This window comes from Bubalus bubalis, chromosome 23 (genome assembly GCF_019923935.1).
Source record: "Bubalus bubalis isolate 160015118507 breed Murrah chromosome 23, NDDB_SH_1, whole genome shotgun sequence".
Taxonomy (NCBI): Eukaryota; Metazoa; Chordata; class Mammalia; order Artiodactyla; family Bovidae; genus Bubalus; species Bubalus bubalis.
Genome location: NC_059179.1, coordinates 37,721,560 through 37,742,602, shown reverse-complemented (window position 1 = coordinate 37,742,602; position 21,043 = coordinate 37,721,560). Strand labels below are relative to the sequence as shown.

The 21,043-nt window shown below is 47.8% G+C and overlaps 2 long non-coding RNA genes across 2 annotated transcripts in view; one reads left to right on the top strand and one right to left on the bottom strand.

Moving 5' to 3' along the window:
- The window catches only part of LOC123331473, a 31,777-nt gene extending 15,010 nt beyond the window's left edge, over window positions 1-16,767 (top strand). The window contains exon 3 of the long non-coding RNA XR_006548129.1: window positions 15,674-16,767. This is a non-coding gene — a long non-coding RNA (uncharacterized LOC123331473). The remainder of the gene's footprint in view (window positions 1-15,673) is intronic.
- On the bottom strand, window positions 14,850-18,174 carry LOC123331474. The gene is made up of 2 exons (XR_006548130.1): window positions 18,037-18,174; window positions 14,850-14,987 (listed from the first exon to the last, which is right to left on the bottom strand). It is a non-coding gene; the product is annotated as an uncharacterized LOC123331474 (long non-coding RNA).
- Window positions 18,175-21,043: the final 2,869 nt, after the last annotated feature.

Genomic DNA, 21,043 nt, shown 5'->3' with positions numbered 1-21,043 from the left:
CCGCAAACAGCAGAGGTTTCTCTTTACCATCGTGGGGAGAGGCAGGACTGTTGAGAAGAATGAGCGTCTCAGGAAAGGAGCAGGGCGATCCTGTGGCCAGAAGGCACAGTGTGAGTGCGCACCCCGGGGGCTTCGCCCGCTTGGTCAGACCCCGGGAGCACTTTCTGGAGTGGGGGAGAAACAGTGATTCTTAGCCTCTTGCTTCTCTTCCAGAGGTGACTGAACCTCGGCTTCCCTGTAGCAGTTTTCCTCGAGCATCGCTCTTGTGTTTTAATGCACACACAGCCCCTGCAGATCTTGTTGAAATGCACGTTCCGTAGGTCAGGTCTGCGCGTTTGCACTTCTAACAAGCTCCTAGCAGAGGGCGATTTGCTGGTCCACAGAACCCACTGAGAATAAGTAACGAGGCATGGGAGGATGTGCCTTGGCTCAGCACCACTTCCACTTGCCTCTGGCGGCTCTAAAATGATAGTGAGTGTAGATGATCCAATTCGACAGCCTGGGAAGTTTGGTGAAATAACCCAAGCCTTGGCCTGGTGACTGAGAGACTGCACCAGGAGCTCCTGCAGGCTCCCTGGCTCTCTCCCCTGAGTGAGCAATGTGCAGGGGCAGGTTGGGGTCAGCCGTTGCCAGGGAAAGAGACTGGTCACCAGGCACAAGTGTGTAGGGAGCGTACCTTCATGAATTCACCACATCCCTGGACCTTGCCATTGTTCAGTCGCTCAGTCATGTCCAACTCTGCGACCCCATGAACTGCAGCCCACCAGGTTCCTCTGTCCTTGGGATTCCCCAGGCAAGAATATTGGAGAGGGTCACCATTTCCTCCTCCCCGGGGATCTTCCCAACCCAAAGATCGAACCTGTGCCACCTGCATTGCCTGCTAACAGTGGCTCAGCAGTAAAGAATCCCTGGACTTATGGGCTTCCAAACTTCCCCTCCCCACTAACACACCCAATCATTTCTTCAACCAACAAAATCATTTCATTTTTTTGACAAACACTGAGTGAGCATCTATTATCCCAGACCCAGTGCCCAGCACTGGGGGTCCAGATGAAGAAGCAGAATATGTCCTCATGAAGTTTAATGCACAGCCAGCCCCTGGGAAGGGATCTATTTCTCAAGGGCACATGACTGATGTATGAAAAATAAAACTGGGGCTTTACTGGGGCTTCCCAGGTGGCACTAGTGGTAAAAAAACCCACTTGCCAACGCAAGAGATGTAAGAGACACCAGTTCCATCCCTGGGTAGGGAAGATCCCCTGGAGAAGGGCATGGCAACCCACTCCAGTATTCTTGCCTGGAGAATCCCATGGACAGAGGAGCCTGGTGGGCTGCAGTCCACAAGGTCACAATGAGTCAGACGCGACTGAAGCAATTTAGCATGCACACATGCTTATTTATTATAATATTTATAATTATGATGATAATAGCTTACGTTTTTTAAAAAGCCTGGGATATATTTGCCATGGTGCTTAACTCTTTACATGGATCATCTCATTCATCCTCACAACAGCCTATGTGGCAGGTACTATTATTAAATTCACTTCAAAGATGAGGAAACTGAAGCTCAGAGAGGTTGGGAAACTTCCCAAAGGACACCAGTTAGTGAGGAGAGGAGCTGGGATTCATGCCTAGGCAGGCCAATGCCAGTCCAGGCTCTGAGCCTCTATACCCATGGGCTGGGTTGGCACTTCTGCTCATGGGCACATCCCCTCCCTGCAGGAAGGGTCCCTGGGAAGTCCAATGAAAGTCAGTGGCTAAGTGAGCTCAAAATCCAATGAGTGGAGCATTGGCTGATGGGGATGATATTAACCACAGAGGCATCGCACTGTAAAACTTGATGCCTCTGATGTACCCATCTCCCTGGACAGACCTTCAGCACAGACCACTCAAGTTCCTGGCCCAGGGGCCCTCTTTTTCCCTTGGGGAAAGGCAAGAACACACTACTTGGCTTTGCTAAGGCTTGCTGTCTCTTGCCTGGGTCTGCTTAGCTGTACACACACACACACACACACACACACATACATACACACACTCACACATGATCATGCACAACCACAGGTTCATACACCCACACACATGCTCATACTCAGGGGCATCCACTTACATACAACCCCACGCAATAGCACACATACACACAAACATTCATACTAACACACACACATGTTTCTGAGAACCACATTCTCCTTTGGATGTGTTAATACTATGAATCTGGTAAAATAAAGTTCTTTGCCCCTCTCTGCTCTGAACTATTATATTTGTTTCATAGTTTAACTCTCAGAAGACTGTCTTACTTATCTGAACCCAAGTTCCATTGGGGCCCCTCACTTGGTCCATGATTTCTTTCCACTTTTAAAGCCCCCATGTTGTATGGCCCCTTCCCTTGACACCCGGGTATCAGATAAAAGAAATCTAAGATGGTCTGGAGTATTGCTGGTTGTTTGTTTTAAAAATATACTCTCAATAGCTTCATCAGTACCATCTTTCTAGATTCTATATATATGCAATAATATACAATATTTGCTTTTTCTTTCTGACTTACTTCACTCTGTATAATAGGCTCTAGGCTTATTCACCTCATTAGAACAGACTCAAATGTGTCCCTTTATGGCTGAGTAATATTCCTTTGTATATATGTAGCACAGCTTCTTTCTCCTTTCAACAGTTGATGGACATCTTGGTTGCTTCCATGTCTTAAAAGTAAAAGTGAAAGTCACTCAATCATGTCTGACTCTTTGCAACCCCATGGACTATACAGTCCATGGAATTCTCCAGGCCAGAATACTGGAGTGCCTAGCCCTTTCCTTCTCCAGGGAATCTTCCCAACCCAGGGATCGAACCCAGGTCTCCCACAATGCAGGTGGATTCTTTACCAGCTAAGCCACTACGGAAGCCCAAGAATACTGGAGTGGGTAGACTATTCCTTCTCCAGTGGATCTTCCTGACCCAGGAGTTGAACCAGGGTCTCCTGCATTGCAGGCAGATTCTTTACCAGCTGAGCTACCAGGAAAGCTTTTCTAAGTCCTAAGCTATTGTAAATAGTGCTAGAGTGAACAGTGGGGTATGTAGGTCTTTTTCAGTTATGGTTTTCTCAGGGTATATGACCAGTAGTGGGATTGTTGGGTCATATGGCAGTTTTATTCCTAGTTTTTTAAGTAATCTCCATACACCAATGGAGATGCAGACATAGAGAACCGACTTGCAGACATAGGAGGGGAAGGAGAGGGTGGGACAAATGGAGAGAGCAGCAAGGAAACACATACATTACCATACGTAAAATAGATCGCCAGTGGGAACTTGCTGTATGACTCGTGGAGCTCAAGCCAGTGCTCAGTGACATCCTAGGTCACAGATGGGAGGTGGGACGGAGGTTCGGGAGGGAGGGGACATATGTGTACCTATGGCTGATTCATGTTGATGTGTGGCAGAAACAAACATAATACTGTAAAGCAATTATATATACTTCAATTTAAAACACATAATTTTAAACATTTTAAATGCACTCTCAGTGGGAGGTTGGACCCCTTTGCACTCAGTCTTCATTCATCTCGGGAGCTGCTGCTTGGTTTTTATGAGGAGACTCTCTCCTAGTCTACTTCCATTTAACCCTACAGTGGCTGACCTCAGCTCTCCATCCCCATGTAAACCTGCCGTCTGCTGCCTGCTGGGCCCGTGATGCTAGGAAGCCTTTTGCAGGCATTCCTCTCAGATTTTCAATTTACCTCCTAACCCCCAGTCCTGATACCGTCAGATAGGAGAGTTTCTGCTGTGCTCTGCTTGTTTTAAAAAATTACAAATGCTATCCACCTGAAGTTAAGTCCTGACTTAGAAAGACAGAATGTGAACACCCAAGGAGGCCAGGCAGGCGTGCCCTGACCACTGAGTTCCCCAGACATTCAGGGCTGTCGGGGTTCCAGAGAAGGGAGATTAGATGAGCTTGTGTGAGTACAGAAGGCTCCCTGGAGGGGGTGAGATTCCTGACAGGCCTTTATTATGAGTTAAACAGTTTCCCCCAAATTCATATGTTAAAATTCTCCAAATGCCCACCATCTAATAATATAATCACTCTGCTGACAAAGGTCCATATAGTCAAAGCTATGGTTTATCCAGTAGTCATGTACGGATGTGAGAGCTGGACCATGAAGAATTGATGCTTTCAAACTTCACTGCTGGAGAAGACTCTTGAGAGTCCCTTGGACCGCCAGGAGATCAAACCAGTCGATCCTAAAGGGAATCAGTCCTGAACATTCATTGGAAGGACTGGTGCTGAAGCTGAAGCTCCAATACTTTGGCCACCAGATGGGAAGAGCTGATTCATTGGAAAAGATCCTGATGCTGGGAAAGACTGAGGGCAGGAGGAGAAGAGGACAACAGAGGATGAGATGGTTGGATGGCATCACCAACTCAATGGACATGAGTTTGAGCAGACTCCTGAAGTTGATGAAGGACAGAAAAGCCTGGTGTGCTGCAGTCCATGGGGTCGCAAAGAGTCGGACACGACTTAGCAACTGAACAACAACAAATCAGCAATTAACAGGGTGCTTCCAGGGGTCTTGCAGACTTTGCTTCATTTGTAATCATCCCCTCCCCTCGTGCCAGAGGTCCTATTATTTCCATTTCACAGACAAGGACCCTGCAGCTCTGAAGGATAAATGTGGCCACGGTCTGAATAATTGCCACTCGGTGTCCAAAGCACTCCCACTGGGGTCCGCCACTCTGCCTTGGGAGCTCGGGACTGACTTCAAGGTAGCACAGGCAGTGGTAAGGGCAGATCAGTATTTGAGCTGCTTCTTGAAGGACTCAGAGAATCCACAGCAGGCAAAACAGAAGGGAAAGGAACTCCTGGAGCGGGATCACATACGCAAAAGCACCTGGGTGTAAATGAGCACAGTTAGGGGCATACATCCTTGGCTTCATTCTGGAAGTTAAGAGGACTTCAGGGTAGTGATGGCAGATGCAGCTAGAGGTGGGAGCAAGATTATAAAGAACTTTGAGTGGCAACCTAAAAAGGGTAACTTCTGGAAGCAGTAGGGAGCCATTGAAGGTTGTTAAGTGGAAAGAGAGAGAGCATCTAAAAGATTCACAGGGCAGAAGAAGCAGTAGAAATGAGCCATATTGTCAGTGCCCTGGAGGATGGAGGAGAAGAACCAGGGTGGGAGGAGCTCAGAAGGTTCCTGGAGGCAGGGGTTTCTGGTGGGTGGGAGGATCCATCTAGATCCAGTGCCCCAGTGCAGGCAGCATGCTCAGAAGGAAAAGCCGTTTGTCTCATTAAGCCATGAACAGAGAATATCACACTTGGAGCATTTTAGACTCAGCCCAGATTTCCCATAGCCACCTCAGCACAGGAACTAAAAAAGAAACAGCTAAGAAAGTGTCAAATTTATTAAAACAGCTGAGTTCCTGTCTCTCTCCAGCTCTCTGGCTCCGACTTTCCCACTATTTTTAGATGTTCCAGAAATCTCTACCCAGACATTCCCCACACCCCCCTGAAGACTGAACACATTTTCTGCCTCATCAGCCATGGCCAACCCCACTCAGCCTCCTGTCCACCCCCAAGGCCCAGTTTCCAATGGGAGTCTGGGGGACTCCAAGAGTCACAGTCCCCTCTTCTCCCTGAGTCTAGATTCCACAGAGAACCACCCAGAACATGGTGTTGCTCTCTTCTTAAAGAAAAGAAAGTCTAAATTCATTCTTTGGTTGAGTTTTTCACCATGACTGGTTTTCATTAGCTTTTCAAGTGGAAAATACACCCCCCCCCCCAAGTGGAAAGTTGCCACTTGTGTGCAGAGAGTCATTGTTCATTTAATATTTTTTATACTGAATGGCCCAAGCCCCAGTCTGCTGGAGCTCTGGCCAGGACCCTGAAGGAGGGTGCTTTACAAACCTTCCTGGCAGGCCCTGTTTGAAGAGCCAGTGGCCGCTTGCCTCTTGTTAAATCTTAAAGATGGAGGAAACCCAGGGAACTTGAACAGTCAGCTCTCCACTGCCCAGCCCCATTTGCAGAGCCGGGACCCCCTCTCAGCCTTTTCTTTCCAGTCCAAGTCCTGGTTCACCTGATGAAGAAGCTTCCCAAAGCCACGTCTGCCTCCTCACCTTCCTCACACTGGAGCTGATAAGGGGTAGAGCAAAGAGAAAACTAAGTCAGGAAAGAAATCCAGCTGATAAAACCCCAAGTTCCACTGCTTTATGAAACCAGAGAAGGCTACATGGCACAGCTCTCCCCCTAAGGGGCCAACTCTGGAAGAGCTGAGACCAAGAGGGGTCTGCGCTCCCAGGCCAGCCCCAGGGCATTAAGCGGCAGGTCAAGACAGGTTAGATGAGGACAGATAGGCAAGAGGTGGATATAGGAAGTAGAGACTGAAAAGGAAAGTGGGGAGACAGGAAATGCAGAGATGGATAGAGCTCAGGGTTTTCCAGGTGGCACAGTGGTAAAGAATCCACCTGCCAAAATGCAGGATATGCGAGAGACACAGGTTCGATCCTATGATTGGGAAGATCCTCTGGGGGAGGAAATGGCAACACACTCCAGTATACTTGTCTGGAGAATCCCATGGACAGAGGAGCCTGGCAGGCTACAGTCCATGGGGTTGCAAAGAGTCAGACATGACTGAGCACCCACGTGCGCACACACACACACACATGCACAGAGGAAGTGGAGAGACAGGAAGAAGAGGGAAAGAGAAATGGCCAGCAGGGGGCCATGTTACTCGGGATTCCTTCGCCAGCTGGATTCTCCATGCAACAGGATGAGGAAAATTTAAGTCTCTACCAGGAAAATTCAAGCCTGGAGATAATTTAAGCTTTCCTAGGACTCTGCCAGCCATCTCATAGAGTTTTGTCAAATTTTCCACCTACTCTGTTTGCGTAAGGAAACTCAGCTTCCATCTTAGAAACCCCATCTTTAACACTGTCCTTTTTCAACACTTGGTTATTCAAGAGGGTTGTGGATGAAGATGCATAGGATAAGGGGTTTAAAAGGACTGGCTGGAGCTATACCCCTCCTCCCCCACCCCCACTCATCTACCCGCATTCACACACTCTTGTGCAAAAGGCAATACTTGGGGGTGGCCCCTTAGAGAATCAAGTCCTGTGCTGTCCTGTTTCGTGCCCCAGGGAAATATTAGGTATTCACAAAACCCCAGGACACCCCTCCACCTCACTGCTTGGAATGATAGCACCTGCTCAGAGTAATTCAGGAGTTTTTCCTACTTGACTGTGCAAATATAGAACCAAATCACACAATATAAAAAGTATTATATGGTTGTTCAGTCACTCAGTCATGTCCAACTCTTTGTGACTCCATGAACTGCAGCACCCCAGGCTTCCCTATCCTTCACCATCTCCTGGAGTTGGCTCAAACTCATGTCCATTGAGTCCATGTTGCCATCCAACCATCTCATCCTCTGTCATCCCCTTCTCTTCCTGCCTTCAGTCGTTCTCAGCATCAGGGTCTTTTCCAGTGAGTCAGCTCTTCACATCAGGTGGCCAAAGTATTGGAGCTTCAGCCTCAGCATTAGTCCCTCCAATGAATATTCAGGATTGATTTCCTTTAGGATTGACTGGTTGGATCTCCTTCCAGTCCAAGGGATTCTCAAGAGTCTTCTCCAACACCACAGTTCAAAAGCATCCATTCTTCAGCACTCAGCCTTCTTTATACTCCCAACTCTCACATCTATACATGACTACTGGAAAAATCATAGCTTTGACTATACAGACCTTTGTCAGCAAAGTAATATCCCTGCTTTTGAATATGCGGTCTAGGTTTGTAATAGCTTTTCTTCCAAGGAGTAAGAGTCCTTTAATTTGGTGGCTGCAGTCATCATCTTCAGTGATTTTGGAGCCCCCCCAAAATAAGTCTGTCACTGTTTCCATTGTTTACCCATCTATTTGCCATGAAGTGATGGGACCAGATGCCATGGTCTTTTTTTTTTGAAAGTTGAGTTTTAAGCCAGCTTTTTCACTCTCCTCTTTCATTTTCATCAAGAGGCTCTTTAGTTCTTCGCTTTCTACCATAAGGGTGGTGTCATCTGCATATCTGAGGTTATAGATATTTCTCCCAGCAATCTTGATTCCAGGTTGTGCTTCTTTCAGTCCGGCATTTTGCATGATGTACTCTGCATATAAGTTAAATAGGCAGGGTGACAATATATAGCCTTGATGTACTCCTTTCCCTATTTGGAACCAGTCTATTGTTCCATGTCCAGTTCTGTTAACTTCTTGACCTGCACACAGATTTCTCAGGAGGCAGATAAGCTGGTCTGGTATCCCCATCTCTTGAAGAATTTTCCACAGTTTGTTGTGATCTGCACAGTCAAAGGCTTTAGCATAATAAATGAAGCATAAATAGATTTATATAGGTGTATATATTTTTAAGTTCATGGTCTTTCCCTCTCTCCTTTTAATCCTAACTGTCTGAGGATTACTATTTTGATATGTACACTAATTTTTATTTAATGCTTATAAAAACACATTGACCTGCTGGTTTTTCCCCAGATGAAATGGGGAAACATAGCATTTCTAAACTTGCTTTGTTTAAAAAAAATACAGCAGTAAGTCCGGGTATTGTTCCAGTTCGCGAGATGCATCTGGGTCATTCTTCTTTAACAGCTCTGCTGCATCTCTTTCTGAGGATGTACCATTGTCTTCTTAGTCCTTTCAGGCCATCGTAACAGAAATATCACAGTCCGGGTGGCTTATAAACAACAGGAATTTATTCCTCACAGTCTGGAGGCTGCGAGGTCCAGGATCAAGGTACTAGCAGGTCCAAGTGACTGGTGAGGACCTGCCTCCTGTTTCAGGGATGGCCTTCTCACTGTGTTCTCATGTGGCAGAAGAGGGGAGGGAGCTCCATGGGGTCTCTTTTATAAGAGCACTAATCCCACTCATGAGGGCCCCACCGTCATGACCAAGCACCAAAAGCCCCAGCTCCAATTGCCATCATGTTGAGAGGTAGTTTTCAACACATGAATTTGAGGACACAAACATTCAGTCTACAGTAACCATGATTTTTGGCTCAGATGGTAAAGCATCTGCCTATAATGCGGGAAACCCAGGTTCAATCCCTGGGTTGGGAAGATCTCTGGAGGAAGGAAATGGCAACCCACTCCAGTATTCTTGCCTGGAAAATCCCATGGATGGAGGAGCCTGGTAGGGTTACAGTCCATGGGGTCGCGAAGAGTCAGACACGACTGAGTGACTTCACTTTTCCTTCTGTCGATGGACATTCAAGTTGTTTCCAGGTTGGGCTTTGTTGTTGTTGGGGGTTTTGTTTTTATTCTGTTATTATTATAAAGGATCCTCTAATAATTACTATGCATCTCTCCTGACATTCTGGGGTTTTGATATTGTAGGGCAGAGTCCTGATTGCTGAGTCAGAGGAAGTATGTGTTTAAATTGTACTAGACACCGCCTGATCACTTCTTAAGAAGATCTTGCAGTTCTCACTCAGAATAATCTTCAACTCCAAAACCAGAGGGTGATAATTTCTCAAGGACAGCCTTTTTTAAAATGTCATGTCAGTTTTAGGTAAAACATGAAATTACCTTATAAACACCTAAGTGTTTACAGATCAGATACCAGCTGGTGATGACTTGCTCCTTAAATTCTAAGTAATAATGCTTCCAATCTCCATTCTACAGATCTTCCCAGGTCAGTGCCCTGCCATGTTTTCTGAGAGTAGGGTGAGTTGTTGAAGTTTTAGGGACACCACTGATTCTACACTCTGAGCAACCCTGAAATTCTGTTAATGATCCCACACATGTTGTTTTTTCCTGTGCCACGTTAATCCAGATGAAGCCCTTTTCTGTAATGTACACACACACCCTCTTACTGTGCATGCAGACTACTGAAACTTTAGGGGAACTGAAAGGATTTATAGCTTAAGATGTGCTGTGTTCAGTCACGCAGTCGTGTCTCTTTGCGATCCCATGGACTGTAGCCTGCCAGGCTCCTCTGTTCTTGGAATTTTCCAGACAAGATTACTGGAGTGGGTAGCCATTTCCTTCTCCAGGGGGTCTTCCCAACCCAGGGATCGAACCCATGTCTCTAGCATCTCCTGCACTGGCAGGGGGATTCTTTACCACTTAGCACCATCTGGGAAGCCTACCTTAAGGTACATATAACTTAAAATTCTGAGTTCAGTATGCCTATTGCTAAAAATTTCCCCAAACATTTCTAAACTGGGGCTCTGATCTTTGGACTTTTATTTGATCTTTCCTTTTCTCTCCATATTTCTGTCCTCTCTCAGAAGAACAGTTGCCAAGAATAAATAAAATCCCTCCCTTTTCTTATACACTGAAATTCAATTCATTCCAGCCTCTGCCCCTAGATTTTTTGACAGGGGGACAGAAGGGTCTTTCCTATAATGGAGTTTACTCTCCTTAGGAAAGAGCGTGGGTTGTAAGTAACAAAGAGTTTTCTCTCCTTTCCACACCAAAAGGTTCATTGCTTTATTCCATTCTCCACTCCGAACAGAGTGTCTTTGTTGTGGTTCAGTCACTCAGCCACATCCGACTCTTTGTAACCCTATGGACTACGATTTGCCAGGCTTCCCTGTCCTTCACCATCTCCCAGAGCTTGCCCAAGTTCATGTCCATTGCATCAGTGATGCCTTCCAGCCATCTCATCCTCTGTTGCTGTCTTCTGCCTTCAATCTTTCCCAGCATCAAGGTCTTTTCCAGTGAGTCAGCTGTTTGCATCAGGTGGCCAAAGTACTGGAGCTTCCGATTCAGTCCTTCCAAAGTGTTTTTAAAAAATGTAAATCAGACTTCACAGCCCTGGTCCATCCCCACTGGCTTCCCAAAGCTGTTAGAATAGAATCCAAATCCCTTTCCTGGGCACAGACCCGCGCCCATTCCTGCATCCTTTTGCTAGGCACATACCCATTTCTGCTCGCAGATCTTCAAATGTACTTAGGTTCTGTTGTGTTCCCCGCCTCCCCTCTCCCTGCTCATAGTGTACACAGGAACTCAGCCGGGGAGGACAAGCCCACCTCAGCCTCTTGCTCCCCTTCACCCCCCGACCACCCAGTCCTCACTGGGACTCACTGGATCTTCTCTCCTGGGTGTGTGGAAATTGGCTTGAGTTGGCCACACAGCCTTCCAGATCTTTTGTTCCAACACCGGACCTTGGCTTTCAAAACTGAAATGCCAAAAATTGAACTCTTGTTCTCTTCATTGTGTTACGACAGCGATCCTCTCTTGGGGTGATGGTCTGATGGCCCCTGGGGAGGGGCACCAGAGGACAGAAGGAACCAGAAGCAACCACTGTAGTGACCGCATCAGCTCGTATTCTCTTGGCAAAGATATCCTAGCCAGACAGCCAGCTTGTTTCTGAATACCTTGATAAGCTCTTGAATGGAGGCACCCCAAGGGGCATGCTCGAGGGGCAGGGAGTGGTCTCTGTCCTGCTAACCACCTGGCTTACCTCAAGAGGAGGTGAGTGCTGATGGTGGACCCAGGAGTGCTCGGGATAATGACGAAGTTTTGGGAGACTGTACATTAAAAGAAAGAGGCAACGTGAAGCAGGGAAGAGAAACTTCTAGGAAAGATCAGAGATGCCAAGGGCATTTCTCTGGGGTTGTGCTGTGAAGACACCCAGCTGTGTCTTTCCTAGCTGCCGCGATAGTGTCCTCACCATCTCCCACTGTGTCCCCCACCGGTGCACTCCCCACCTGCTCACATTGACCTTTCACTTCAGTTCAGTTGCTCAGTTGTGTCCGACTCTCTGCGACCCCATGGACGGCAGCGTACCAGGCTTCTCTGTCCATCACCGACTCCCAGAACTTGTTCAAACTCATGTCCATCGAGTCAGTGATGCCATCCAACCATCTCATTCTCTGTCATCCCCTTCTCTTCCTACCTTCAATCTTTCCCAGCATCAGGGTCTTTTCCAAGGAGTCAGTTCTTTGCATCAGGTGGCCAAAGTATTGGAGTTTCAGCTTCAGCATCAGTCCTTCCAATGAATATTCTGGATTGACTAGTTGGTTCTCCTTGCAGTCTAAGGACCTTTATGAAATGTACCTCTGACTGTCTCTTTCTGCCTAAAACCTTCCATGGCTCCCCATTGCCTCCGAAAAAAATCCAAACTTTTCAAGTACCATGAGACCCATCGTGACGTGGCTTCTCCTCTTTTCTCTCCACTCTTCACCGTCTGCTCCTCACTTGGCAAATTGAGGTGCTGCCCCCTCCTCACCTTCCAGTCCTCCCTGTACCAGACTCTCCCTCTCCCCAGGCCTTCACACAACCATAGACCTCCTTCAGAGCTCCCTGTGATTCCTCTCTAGGAGCTTTCTTCATCCTCACAACCACCCAGAGAGGAAGGTGGTGTATCCTGGTTTTAGAGAGGACGAGCCTAAGGCACAGAGAATTTAAGTCCTCATAGCTTTAAAACCAGAGGAAGTGAATGTGTTAGTCATTCATTTGTGTCTGACTCTGTGACCTCCTGGACTGTAGCCCACCAGGCTCCTCTGCCCATGGAATTCTCCAGGCAAGGGTGCTGGAGTGGGTTGCCATACCCTTCCCCAGGAGATCTTCCCAACCCAGGGATCGAAACCGGGTCGCCTGCATTGCAGTCAGATTCTTTACTGTCTGAGCCACCAGGGAAACCTTATGTTACATATATTTTACCACAATTAAAACAATTTTTTAAATTACATAATAAAAATAGAGTTCATGGGGAAAATGGAGTTGGGACGTAACACAAAAACTTGGTTGATTACACGTTTTAAAAAATACGTCTTTACCGAGCCAAACATTAGCACAGTTTTATATGTGTTGAATGGTTAAAACATAAATATGACAATAAACATGGTACTTCATCTTGAAGGAAAAATACAGGAAAGATACAGAACAGAGATTCTCAAACTTTTTAGTCTCAAGACCCTTTTACACTCTTAAAGAATTTTGAAGAATCCCAAAGGGCTTATGCTCATGGCGTTTGTATCTATTGATATTTTCCATACTCACAATTAAAGCTGAGAAATGTGCAGCCAACAAGAACACAGAAGTGCACAGTCCATCAGGGTGATGACATTATCACACGTCACATAGCTTCCAGAAAACCCCACCGCACACTCATGAGAGAATGAAAGGGGAAAAGGCAAATAACAGCATAATATTCTCTGATGAGAATAGTTTTGACTCTTGGGTCTCCTGAAAGGATCCAGAGGATGCTCAAACGTTCCCAGAACATACTTTCTCTTAAATTTGGTTTTGGCTGCGCTGGGTCTTTGATGCTGCGCTCAAGCTTTCTCAAGTTGCGGCTAATCTTCATTGTGCGGCACAGGTTTCTATAGCAGTTGCTTCTCTTATTGTGGAGCACAGGCTCTATGGCACTCAGGCATCGATAGTGGCAGTGGGTAGGCTCAGTAATTGCACCTCCTGGACTCTAGAGCACAGGTTCAGTAGTTCTGGCACAGGGGCTTATCCCACTGCACGTGGGATCTTCCTGGACCAGGGATCGAACCCCTGTCTCCTGCATTGGCAGGTGGATTCTTTACCACTGAGCCACCAGAGAAGCCCCCCAGAACATTCTATCCTAGGACTAAGGCAGGGTCTCCAGAGGGGCTGTGGAGAGGATGGGAAAGGGGAGATGAGAGTATCTGAAAGGGAAATCAAGTACGGTTCAGAAAAGCCTCACTACGAGGAGCTCCATAAAGGCTGACAGATGCGGGAGACCAGCAGGGAAAGCCAGCCATGCCCACTTGACCTGGTACAGCAGCCCCTGAAGCTTGGCAAGTGGCCCAAGGCCGCCCACAGTCAACTGCTCCCCGAGAGTGTGCTTCCGGCCCTTCCCTGGGGCCCCCAGCAGCGATGCTCTCCAGGTTATTCCTGATTTGATGCAGGAAGATGCTGTTGTTTGCAAGTGGTTTTTCTGCCGGCCAAGCCCTGCCTTGTGATGCTCCTGCAGATCCAGCGTGAGTGGCAGACAGTTTAATAAGGCTTATTGAAAAACAAAAACAAATCAGCTTATTCTCAGTGTGAAATGAGTCGTGCACAGCCTTAATCCCCTGTGGTCACTCCGTGCGCCGCAGCTAGCCACCTGTCCTAGTCCCCACAGACCTCCTCAGTGAAGGTTACGTCCCCTTTCCAATGACGTGGAGCAGAAATCCAGTAATGCATTCAGCACAGTGAAAACTTAATCCCAAATATCATTTTTACTCATCTGAGGAAAGTTAACCTGCTGAAGATTCAATTCAACAAACACTGCCTCTGAATTGAGGTCACCCGTTTACTTAATTGTAACACTGCTGCTTCTGACACAAGGTCTGATCCACACCCAGGTCAGGGCTCTCGGATGGATTTTATTCATCACGTTTTCTGCTTCCCTCTGAGTAAGTGAAGCCAGGATGGAGTCGGGATTGGCAGTGTCTTCGTGCTGATGCCAAGCAGAGCTCCCCAAACACATGGGCATTTATGGAACAGGAGGGGTCACAGGCCCAGGGGTATCAAATGACATGCCCCTTTGGGAGGACTAGGAGCCTCTTCAGCAGGGGGGCTCCTGGGCCACATGGGAGAAATGAGGAAGGGCTGTGGAGCCTGGAAGGAAGGTCCCTGCACTACGGGAGTAGGGTGCTGTGGTCGTCAGGGTAATCCAGAAAACAGAACCAATAAGATGTGCATATACATAGAAAGGGGCATCCCAGGTGGCTCAGTGGTAAGGAATCCACCTGCCAAAGCAGGTCTCTCAGGAGATGTGGGTTCAGTCCCAGGGTTGGGAAGATCCTCTGAAGAAGGAAATGGCAACCCACTCCAGTATTCTTACCTGTAAAATCCCATTGACAGAGGAGCCTCACAGGCTACAGTCCAGGGGGTTGCAAAGAGTTGGACAGGACTGAGCAATAACACATACAGATACATAAAAAGATTTATTCTACAAAATTGGCTCACATGACATGGAGGCTGACAAGTCCCAGGATCTGCAGGGTGAGTCGGCAAGTTGGAGACCAAGGAGAGCAAATGGTGTAGCTCCAGTCCGAGTCTGAAGGCCTGAGAAGTGGAAGAGCCAATGGTATAAGTTCCATCCCAAGAGTTGGTGGGCTCAAGTGCCAGGAAGAACCAGTACTTCAGTTCCTCTCAGAAGGTAGGAAAAAGCCACCGTCTCAGTCAGCAAGCAGTCAGACAAGAGGAATTCGGTCTTATTCAGGAGATGGTCTACCTTTTTGTTCTCTTCAGGCCTTCAACTGATTGGATGTGGCCCACCCATATAGGAAGGGCAATCTGCTTTACTTAAGCTACTGATTTACATGTTAACCTTATCCAGAAACAACCTCACAAAAAAACACACAGAATAATGTATTACCAAATATCTGGGTGCCCTGGGGCCCAGGCAGGTTGACACATAGAATTACTCAACACAGATGCCCACAGAAAAAGGGAGACAAATCAAGAGGGAAAGATGGTGCTCACTCAGAAGGAAGGGAGAGCAGAGAAGCTGGCTGCCCCAGGCCCCAGGTCAGGCTGGTGGTTGTGCCAGGGCTGGGGGTTCCCCTTTTGTGAGTTCTTCCTGGTCCTGCAGCAGTGGGGAGCATGCCATAGAGGTAGGATAACTTTGAAAGGCCTGTGGGGCCTGGACCATTAGAAAGCCAGGCCTTTGGACAGTTATCTGGGGCCAGGAGGACCTGGCCCCTTACATCTTAGACCAGGATGTCTCCCTTCTGATTACATTTCTGCAGGTTTATTGATTAAAGTTGAGTCTCCTACAACCAACAATGAAAGAAAGGGGTCTTCATCAAGGAGAAAAGGAAGGAAACAGAATTCAGAGAACTGGCCCAGGACCCTTGCAACACCTGGCAAGTACATCATCTCATTGAGTGATGAAGAAGGACATGGTGGCCCTCCTATAATTCATCACAGTTCATTATGTCATAGTCAACATAACCAAGTGCTTATGATAAACCTGACTCTGTGCTTTATGGTCTTGACTCATTCAATCTGTTAATGACATTAACTGGAACAACTCCAAAAGGTGGGAGGAAGAAAGTGAGGCCCATAGGCATGCACTGACATGGGGTCACACAGCTGCTGAGAGTGGAGAGCTGGGGCTTGAACCCACATAGTCCTTCCATAATTATCTACTCCACTACCCACCTCCTCACCTGAGTGGATTCTGCCATGTGGGGCCTTCCAGGTTTAGGTTATGACCTGGGCACTGGGGAAACTGAACTGAGAATCAGCTGGGCACAGGCCCAACAGCACGGCTGAGTGAAGTGAAAAGCAGGCTTGCCGGGGTGAAGGAAGACCAGACCAGCTTCCCACCTGGATCCCTCTGTCTCCTGTCTTTCTCTCATCATGGCCACAGGCAGCCTCTGGAAGAGCATTACCAGAAAATCAGGAAAGAAAGAGACAGCCCTCTGTTAAAGAGAAACCCAAAGGCCCCAGATGACATCTCCTGTACTAAAGCCTCTGCTGACAGACCTGACATCTATGGTTTTGCCCTTCCCCAGGAAGGTAATGGTACTAAGCCAGTCTGGAATTCCCTGGTCAGCACCAATGAGATCATCTATCATGGGGCCCTCTCCATTTCCCCCACCAAGGGATGAAGAGGTAACCTGCATGATAGACCTTCATTCCCTGCCTCTGCCCCCAAGAAGGTGACCTGGTCTGAAACAGTCCTTTCTTGTCTTTTGCTGAAGAGCTTCCTTGCCTCACCCTCCTCCTGCCTATAAAAACCATCCATTTTGTGTAATTCCTCTGAGCATCCTCTACTCACTAGGTGGGATGCTGCTGCATTCTTGAATCATTGAATAAAACCAATTAGATCTTCAATTTTACCCATTTGAATATTTTTTTTTTGAGCACACTCAAACAAGGCTACCCTGGAGGAGGGCATGGCAACCCATTTCAGTTTTCTGGCCTGGAGAATCCCCATGGATAGAGGAGCCTGGTGGGCTATAGTCCATAGGCTCACCAAGAGTCAGACATAACTGAAGTGACTGAGCACGCACACACGCAAAGCAAAGCTAAGGGGGAGGTGGCAGCTCCAAAGACAGCAGTGGGGTACCCCCACCTACAGGGAGAGCTGGCATTCTGGAAGAGGGAGACCAGGAGGCTGTTCCTGTCTGAGGGCCATCAGCCTCCTGTGCCCCCTCCAGACTCCCCCATTACATCTGTAAACCCCCTGCTGACAGCACCTCTGTCTCCTCTCAACACACAGCAGACAATCCACCATCCCAGCGGCCCCTGGGCTCCAAACAACCATGACAGTGCTTCCCAAGCCAGCCTCAGGCCTCTCCTTATCCCAGAGGAAAACAGCTAAGTCTGCCCTTCGAGTCCAGAACAAGCTCTGAATTTTAATTCTGGATTTAATTCCATGTGGGTTGAGCCAGGAGCCATTCGGAGACGGATTAGCAGCCCTGACACTGAACCTCTCATCTTTGGGAAAAGCGACATAAATCAACACCCACTAAGCCCAGCCCTGTGGAAGCCTCCCTGTGACCCCCAAGAGTGCTTTTGGGAATGATCCCTCTGGGCCAGTTCACCGTCTTTTTAGGATCACTCTGCCAAGCCAAGAGCAGGACTCAGCAACATGACAGGAAGGTGACCAGAGGGGAAGGACACAGCAGAAATAAGAGGTGTAATGCCAATCCCACAGATTCCTGGGAGGATTTCCTCCTCATAACCCTTGATGGACACCACACTGGGAGAACAAAAGGGAGCCTGAGGAACTGGGGCTGGTATTAGTCAGAGTCTGCAGAGAAACAGAACTAATTGGAGACATGCACATGTAGTCTGCTGCTGCAGCTAAGTCGCTTCAGTCATGTCTGCCTCTGTGCAACCCCATAGACGGCAGCCCACGAGGCTCCCCCGTCCCTGGGATTCTCCAGGCAAGAACACTGGAGTGGGTTGCCATTTCCTTCTCCAATGCATGGAAGTGAAAAGTGAAAGTGAAGTCGCTCAGTCGTGTCCGACTCTTAGTGACCCCATGGACTGCAGCCTACCAGGCTCCTCCATCCATGGGATTCTCCTGGAGTGGGGTGCCATCGCCTTCTCCACACATGTAGTCTAAAGGCCTGCAAATCAAGAGATACATACGTACACCTGATGGTGAATGTTCCAGTCTGAAAGCCAGCAGACTGAAGACCCAGGAAGAGCTGGTGCTTCAGTTCCTGTCCAAAAGCAGGGAAAGGCTGATGTCTGCGCTCAACAGTCAGGCAGGGGGAGTTCTCTCTCACTTGCAGAAGAGTCAATCTTTTCATTTTACCAGGTCTTCGACTACTTAGATGAAGCCCACCCACTGTAGGAGGGTAATCTGCTTTCCAGCTTCTGTGGATTCAGATATTAATCTCACCCAAAACCACCCTCACAGACACCCTGAAATAATGTTTGACCAAATATCTGGGCAACCTGTGGCCCAGTCAAGTTGACAAATAAAATTAACCATCACAGGGCTCAATGTAGAAAAAGAGAGGATACTTAGCATAAAAACACTTAGGCGCTATGCAAGAGAAGTCGCCTTTGACCCAGGAAAGGCCTGATTGTCTTTAAGGTTCCCCACTCTGAGGTCAGAGCAGGTACAAAGCCAAGTGGGATTGAGTGACTGCAGGACTGAAGAGGGACCCTGAGGAGAATCCTTGGGAGGAGCCCAGAGTACGGGAATATACAAAATATGTACCACCTGGTCCTTCAGATCAGATCACATCCAAAGCAGACTCCTACCTTCTGTCTCAAAGTTAAAATTATTTATGCTGTCATTTTATCTTACAAATAAATGTTGTAACACAAATCATTCATTCAATCCCCCTAATAATTACCAGCTCATTTGTGAGTGATTTTTTAAATTTGTTCTGGCTGCCACTAGCTGGGAGGTCCCTGTCTGAGCCATGATTGACTTAGTGCATGCATGTTCAGTGGCTCTATTGTATCCGACTCTTTTGTGACCCCATGGACTGTAGCCAGCAAGGCTCCTCTGTCCATGGAATTTTCCAGGCAAGTATATTGGAATGGGTTGCCATTTCCTACTCCAGGGAATCTTCCTGACCCAGGGTTCAAACCTGTGTCTCCTGCATTGGCAGGCAGATTCTTTACCATTGAGCCGCTGGAGAAGTTTCCAACTGACTATCTAGACTGCATCAATTTCTTTTTTGTTTTGCTTTTCAGAGAAAACTTTTATTTAAATACATTGTAAATATAGTGTGAGGTTTCCCTGGTGGCTGCAATACAGGAGACCTGGGTTCGATCCCTGGGTCGGGGAGTTCCTCTGGAGAAGGGAATGGCTATTCAACCCAGGATTCTTGCCTGGAGAATTTCATGGACTGAGGAGCCTGGCGGGCTACAGTCCATGATGGTCACAAAGAGCAGGGCACGACTGAGTGACTAACACACACAAGCATAGCCTGAGTAGACGGTATACGAAAGTTGAAAAATCCCCAGTGCTACCCAGACCTTCAGCCTCCAAGTGTCCTTCACCTCCCCGACATGGGTGGGAGGACTGGGCAGTGTTCCGGATGCTGCCTCCACCCTGCCCTAGTGGACTTACCAACCTCAGAGCTGCTTAACTTCCCCTGACATATTCTTAGCTATGCATTCACCTCCTGAATGTTTCTGAAATCTGTAGCTTATACATCCCTCACTTTTCAAAGCCTTGAGTATAAAGTGCATAAGAGAGAAGGAAAGACTGCATCAAATTCTTCCAAGGACGTCGCCGTCAGGGTGATGGTCACGAGGTCCCTGGTGTCCTCTTACAGCCAGTGAAGCGTGGCCTTGTGCCCACACGTCATGGCTAGGAACACACACACCTCCCCCGTCGTCTGGAGGGAGAGAGCCTCTGCCACTGTGACTGCCTGCCTTGCCACCTGCTCTCTTGTACCCACCAATGCTGGCTGCTCTGGGGCAGTGGGCTGGCATGGCATTTACCCTCACTGCCCCCATCCACTTGGTGCCATCAAGGGCTGCCAGCCTACTCTCTAGCATCTGGCCACCTGGTAACCTCTAGGCTGCCAGGGCCAATGTCTGCCAGGGACTACAATGATGCTTCGTAGTCTTGTGAACTAGTACTTTTTACCATCTGGTATGAGAGGATTTCAGTATTTTAATCACCATGAGGAATTACCAGTGTGTCCTTAGCAAATCACAATCCTGAGTCAGAAGTACCTAGGGGCCATGAGGAAGGCGGGGATGGGGATAGAGGGGCAACCAATGAGGAGGGGTTTCTCAATAGGCTAGACAGGAGCAGCTGAGGGAGGCAGCCCAGAAATCTAGCGTTAAGGCCCCCAGTGTCCATGAGGGGATGGGGAATGAGCTGGAAAGAGAAGCTAGAAGTACGGGTCTGATTTGAACATCTGAACTCTGCGCCCTTAACCACTCAATGGTAAAAACTAAGGGTGAAGTGCTGAGCAGATGGACCATGGACCATGTACCCACACCATGCCAGGCTCCAAGGAAGGCATGCTCCTAATAGTTTTCTTTACATTTCTCAAAGAAACTATCTCTTTAAAGAACATATTGTCTCACATTTTACATGAGAATAGTGAAGCTCGGAGAGTTGGGACTTATCTATTCATTCACCCTACAAATGAACATACCAAGTACTGTGCCTCGTACCAGGTAAGGACTGACCCAAACAGACATGGGCCCTGCCTTCATGGAGCTTACAGTCTGGTGAGGAAGACCCACATTAAAGAAGTGAAGTGAAAGTTGCTCAGTCATGTCCGACTCTTTGCAACCCCATGAACTATACAGTCCATGAAATTCTCCAGGCCAGAATCCTGGAGTGGGTAGCCCTTACCTTCTCCAGGAGATCTTCCCAACCCAGAAATTGAACCCAGGCCTCCCGCATTGCAGGCAGATTCTTTACCAGCTGAGCCACAAGGGAAGCCCACATTAAAGAAATGAGCCCACAAATAAATATATGATTATATTTATGTTACTGTAAAGTATAGTTAGAAAAAGGCCAAAGGTACCATGAGAGTGAATGATGTGGGGACCTAATGCAAACAGACCACTCAAAAAGAACTTCCATCTGCAGGAGCCGTCCATGACCCAGCCAGTGAGCTGCAGAACCAGGATTCTAATGCATGGCCTTGTTCTTCCCAGTGGTTCCCCAT